Raw genomic sequence first — 6,491 nt, 5'->3', positions numbered from 1 at the left:
TGCGTGACATTGCTCTTTCCCGTTATTATTCCCAGGTGTCTCTGTATTGCTAGGTAGAACACCTGGCTGCCTGCTTTTCAACTCGCTTGCAATCTACCCCACCTTGATTTCTAGGTTTCTGATCGATGACGCCTGGCTCTTCAGCATTGTGTCATTCTGGGCTATGTATTCCTTCAATAGGTTTTCCAGTGGAGTTCCAGAACTCGATGCGTGGCCACCTCTATTGAAGGGCTGTTGATGCGTTTGTTGATGCGATTGTTGAAAGACAGGCGGCGGTCCATTCCTTTGTTGATGGCTTGCACCTGGGTGGTGCTATTGCTGATTTCCTCCTGTCCAAGAAAAATTCGGATGGTTTTTCCATCAAGGGTTATAAGTATTAGAAAATGGGTTATTCTTGATGAAACATACTGACTGAGGGTTTTAAGGACACTCAACATATGAGTGAAAATCTCCACATCCCACACAGGTTACCATGGGTTGCCCAAACGCCTCTACTTGATTCACCTTCTGCTGGTTTGGTGCGTTACCTAGCATTATGTTTTGTAGAAGGCTGGTCATGGTAGCCACTTGAGCGGAGAGCGTGGCTATTGCGTTGGCATCAATAGAGTTAATGTTCTGAGATCTTCTTCTCCTGTCATTTCTTCCATCGTATGTGTCATCTACCCACTCCATGTTATGTTTGGAAATGCAGTCTAATATTTCTTTAGCTTTAGTATAGGATTTGTCCATCAGTCCTCTGGCTGCTGTTGCGTTTGCTGCCATTTGTGACCCCTTGTTTAGTTCGCCATAAAACGTCTCCATCTGAATAGTCAAAGGTAGTTCGTGGTTCGGACAGTTCTTGACCAAGCCCTTGAAATGCTCCTATGCAGCACTCAAGGTCTCAATGACTTCCTGTTCAAAGTTCATGATTTCCGATGCCTCCTCGCGTTGGTGGTAGGTGGGAAGTATTTCTGCATAAACTTTTCCACCAACTTTTCCCATGTGGTGATTTCCTCAGACTCTAATGAATTCACCCATTGCTTTGCGTCGTCTGGCAAAGAATAAGGAAACAAGGAGAGCCTGATTGCCTCTGGTGAGATTCCAGAAATCACAAAGGAATTGCACGTTTCCAGGAAACGCTTCATATGGGCATGAGGCTCTTCGCAATGGCTACCCCCAAATTGCCCAGTAGTCTAGAGCATTTGGAGCATAACAGATTTCATTTCAAACCTGGTTCCATCAGGCGTCAGATATATGATTCCTGGAGAGAAATCATATAGCACAGGTGACACATATTCTCTCATAGGACGCGTGCTATCGTTTGTCATCAGGATTGAGTTCTGTGCAGCGTGAGCCAGTTGCTGATTTTGTTGTTCTTCTGCCATTGCTCTTTCCCTTTCTTGCTGTCTGAGTAACTGTTGCCTCAACCTTCGACTATGGTTGGATCGATTCCTACGCCGGAAGGTCCGTTCAATCTCGGGGTCATCTAAACTCAGGAGTGTTCTCCCTATTCATACACGTTCACAAGCCTAGGCGTAACTTGTAATACTTCCCTTAATTAAAGTGTCCCTACAACAAATACAAACGAAATTTCTGGTTAGTTCTTGTTGCTAAATCCCTGGCAACGGTGCCAAAAACTTGTTCAATTGCTATCGTGAGATGCTTTAGGAGTGTATAAAGTAAAACAGATTGGAAGAATAAAGTATAAGTGTTGCGTTCTGCAGTGATGCGTTTAAATGAATGTAATGCGTTGAGGCATTTGTATTATGCACAGAAGGCACATAACTTCTTATAATAACGTTCAAGTTTTCCTAGATAAAACCCAAGTATAAATCTAATCTAGGTTCCTGGCAAGTCCAGGGTTGATCACAAGGATTCAGTTTCACTAACATAGATTATGCGTTGTACTTGCAGTAGGAGGTTTTTCCTAAATAAATGTGAAAGATGTATTATTTACACTAACATGATATGCCTATGCAAGACAATACAAAAGAGTAAGTGGAAAATGAAGGATCATGTGAAAATGGAATTTAAGTAGGTGGACGCGCCGGTTAAAGATAATTGCACACAACTGATGTAATGTGGATGAAATGGGATGGGTTGCTTATCTTTCTGTTCATGCGTTAGTTCAACACTTCTCAATGCGAATAACATACAAGCCTATCTCTAGGGTGCATGCGTCTAACTTAGAATGCAAGAAACACCAGTAAGTCTATCTCTAGCTGTACTAGACGTTCTACTTAATGCGGCTTAGCTATTCTTTCGAACAACTAAGTAACAAAGCTTTCACCAAGTTGTCAAGTTGGTTTAGGTGTTGGAACATAATTATGCATGAAGTACTAATGCTTTCAACATAAACAGAAGATAAACAATAGCAAAAGTGATGATCAAATATATGAATTTTATAAAGGATCAATGAGTCTTTACAAAGAACTATATTCAATCAAAATGAAATGAAAATGATATTAAGAGAGAAACTAAGTTAAGCCAAAGAATACAATCTCTTGTAGTTCTTTGGCTCAATCTTGTTGTGTACAATCACTTTAAAGAGCCGAGGATAGAGTATCTTTCTCAAGAATAACTTTCTCCACTCCCTGGCCGACAGTGGTGGTGGTTCTCAGCTCCTTCGATCGTCTTACACCTCGGCACAGCTTGTACAAACTAAAACTAAGTCTACAAATTTATAGAGACTATGGAGCTTCTAATTGTCTGAACTCTTGATTTTAGAGGGTCTTCAAGTATTTATAGGCATTAGTCTTGTCCACTTGGAAGTGGGCTGCATTTAAGTCCATGCCCTGGTAAGCATTAAACTCTATGTCCCTGTTCGCCACCTGACCTCTGAAAGCTTTTTCAAACGCCGTCTGCTGCTGGAAGCTTTTCAGACACCACCTGTTGCAGGTGCTCATGCTTGCAAGTGGTGATGTGACACAATCAGCCCGGAGTAATGAATCTTCTATGCGTTGAATTCCCTCCGACGCATGGCTCATGCGTTAGCGCATTTCTTGCGACACTTGTCTAATGCGTTATTGTCAATTTTTGCGTTGAAATCTTGCAAAGTAGTGCGTTAGCGCCGTGATTTTTAGTGATAAACTTCTTTTACATGAAATTGCTATTGTTTAAGTAAATCCAAGCGTTTCTATTAAAAATGAGGAGAGTATATCATTAAAAACCCTAATTGTTCTAACTTAAGAGCAAGGATAACTTGTATTTTTACAAGTTATCAAACACTTTGAGACATAAGTGATAACAGACAGAAATGCACGTTATTACAACACAAATAAGTAAAAAATGAGGGAAGGCAATGGTAAAAATATACAAAATCATGTCCAAAAGTGTTAAACTGGGAAAATTGTGATCGCATGCGCCCATTGCATAAAAGTAGCTAATTTACTTATTTTGTACAGAAAAAATGCGTTGGCACAAGTAAACTTGCGATCCAAGGAATTAGGCGTCCGTGCGCATTGAAAGATTGCGATCGCAAGTCATGCGATCGTATGCGTTCACAAGAAGTTGCTTAAGAAGGTGGCCACATAAAGACGACGCATCAAGTGAAAGCATAATAAATAATGATGGGATGGAAAGCTGATGACGGTCGAATCCGAATTTATTTAACAAGCCGTTAATGACACACTGTAACAAGTACACTCAACCTTCGGTGACCATTAATCGGCGCATCAGAGCAGGAGATTTAATGACTGCCCATCATTGTAATCATTAGAGAGAAAAGCTTCTTCACCTTGAGCTCTATAAATACCGAAGGTCACCATCGTTAAAGGAGTTCGCCATATAGAATTGAGATCATATACAGGAGAGTTAATTGTTAGTCTATTTATAGTCATTTTTATACTTAGAAGATGAAGACGAGCAAAGAGAAGAAGACGCCGAGAGATCATTCCCGGACAGCTCGGAAGACTGCCGGGAAGCGCTACAAAAGGAGAAAAGGCCAACACTTGCAGAAGCAAGGATATTCTTCTGGGCAGAGTTGGGGTGAAAAGACAGTATAAAAGGCCACGGGAAGCAAGACATTGCTACCGGGCTTCTTATCTCTACATTTTATTGTTATTCTGTATTCTACATTTAGTCTATAGACAATGGAAATATCATTTCAACTTATGTTCAATCTCTCCATGCTTCGCATGAGTAGCTAAATTTCCGAATGGGTTGAGAAGTACTTAGCTAGTTGATAACGGGCAGAAATGCACGTTATCATGGTGCTAATTTCTTAAACAATGTTGGATTGCGTTGATGAAATATATTACTTTACGTCCATTAAGCATCAATTTTGTAATATTGCGGTCGCATGCGTTCAACGCATTAGAACTATTGATTTTTGTATTTTTGTGCAGAATATGCGTTAACGCAATGCAAAGATTGCGATCATAGGAATTCAGTGTTCGAGCGCAACTTCACCGCAAGGCTTTGCATTGATCATGCTCACAAACATTCACCCGAGAAGGATAGCCGCAACTTGGTCAGTGCAACATGGTGGGTGCACCTGGGTGAAAGGCCAATTAAGAGCGATGGGATAGAAAGCTGATGACAGTCGAATCCAAATTAAGTTTACAGCTGATAATGGTCATAAAGTACATTTAGCTTTATCGGTAGCAATCATTCGGCACGTCAATCAGGAATTAAAGCTATCCCATTTGTACAACCGAGAGAGAGAGGCTGCCTTTCACCATTGATGCCCTATAAATACCAAATGTATTCTTCAAAGAAGGGGTTCACAATATATATAACCGGTTCACCGCACATTCTGTTCATAGTTTTCTTCCATTTTTAAGGTGGAGCAAGAGAAGAGTGGTGGCATCGGAGATTCCCCAGGGAAACTTGAGAGAGAACCTTGAGGCGTAAGGGCAAAGAGCGGGCCGACTCTCGCGAGAGCGAAAATATCTTTAGAGCATGAGTAGAAACAGTGTAAACTCCTGGCAGCAAGAAATTGCTACCAGGCTCTTTATTATACTTGCATTGTTATTTGTACTTCATCTTCATATTTATTCAATGGAAGTTCTATTTCTATATCTGTTCACTCTCTTAACACGCATGAGTAGCTAAACTAGTTGAATGGGTTGAGAAGAACTAAGCTGACATGACCTAGGAAGTTCATTACTTGCGATTGTCTTGTTTTATGCTGTGCAAAATACCCTTTAAAGTTACTCGAGAGAAAGTCTAAAGAAAGAACCTAATGTCTCGAGAGAGCTAGGTTAGAATCTGGATTCGAAAGAGCTAGATTAGGCTTGCATAAACAAGAGGTAGGGACTTAGAGATAAGCTCTGTTTTGTCAACTTGCATCGCATGCATCCTAGGAATAGGAATGATATTATTATGTGGTCGCATATTTGTGTGGATGTCATCTTGTCATTGCATAAATAGGAATAGAGGTTTATGTGTAAACCATATAGACTTATTGCATGCGTTCTAGCCTTAGAAGCCGTGGTTTTTGCACCGAGAGGTGGTTTACTGTTGTATGCATGTTGCTTAATCACAAGCATGAACGCATTCTAGAGAGTGTTAGCCGAAACCTTTCTCAACCTGTTCACTGCATATTCATCTCATTTCCCATTTACCAACTCTTTTCAAACTCCGCCGCTTTTGTTATTTATTTTTAATCAACAACAAAATTTATTTACCCCGTTACTGCAACGTTTTCATCATAATTATCAACGTAAACTATTTTCACAAGTCACTGTATTCGACCCTGGACTTACCAGGAAACTCAGAGAAATTTACACTTGAATTCCACTGGGGAAACTTGAGTGCACAATGCAATTCCATCAACGCATATCATCCATATTTCCACTTCATAAAATAACGCACAATGCAATCATGGTAATTTTTTTTTATTTCTTTGCAGGATTCTCAATCTCTGGCGAATTACGACCCGAAGATTGAGAGGACTTTTAGACGAAGATTGAGAGACCGCCAACAGCAACCACAATCCGATAAAGAAGAGATGGTGGAGCAGCTTGGAGGAGGAGCACCAAACGATAACAATGTCATGGCGAATCCGATTCTATTGGCAAACGATCGCAATAAGCCCATCAGGGACTATGCATCGTCGAACCTCTATGATTTCTCTCCGGGAATCATAAGGCCTGCCCTCCCGGAAGCAGATTCGAAATGAAACCGGTGATGCTGCAGATGATCCAGACTACAGGTCAATTCGGAGGAAAGCGTGGCGGGGACCCGCACACCCACCTTCGAAGTTTTATTGAAATCTGCAATACTTTTGTGTTCCCGAACATCTCTACTGAAGAAGTTCGACTAACGCTATTCCCATTTTCTCTCTGTGATCAGGCTAGAAATGGGCATATTCTCTCGAACCAGGAGAGTTCACTTCTTGGGAATAGGTAGTGGAGAAATTTATGAAGAAGTATTTTCCACCTACCGAGAATGCAAGATGAAGGAAGCTTATTACAAATTTTAAACAAGATATGGACGAATCGCTCAGCGATGCTTAGGCGAGGTTTAAAAGGTTGATTTGGGATTGTCCATATAATGGGTTACCAGAC

At 40.8% G+C, this 6,491-nt stretch overlaps 1 non-coding gene across 1 annotated transcript; it reads left to right on the top strand.

Moving 5' to 3' along the window:
- The first annotated feature begins 817 nt into the window (after window positions 1-817).
- Window positions 818-919, top strand: LOC120070376 (small nucleolar RNA R71). Its single transcript, XR_005479872.1, has one exon. It is a non-coding gene; the product is annotated as a small nucleolar RNA R71 (small nucleolar RNA).
- The last annotated feature ends 5,572 nt before the right edge of the window (window positions 920-6,491 follow it).

This window comes from Benincasa hispida, chromosome 1 (genome assembly GCF_027475165.1).
Source record: "Benincasa hispida cultivar pf3 chromosome 1, pf3_genome.v1.1, whole genome shotgun sequence".
Lineage (NCBI taxonomy): Eukaryota > Viridiplantae > Streptophyta > Magnoliopsida > Cucurbitales > Cucurbitaceae > Benincasa > Benincasa hispida.
Note: the sequence above shows the minus strand (reverse complement) of the source record. Positions and strands in the feature narration are given on the sequence as shown.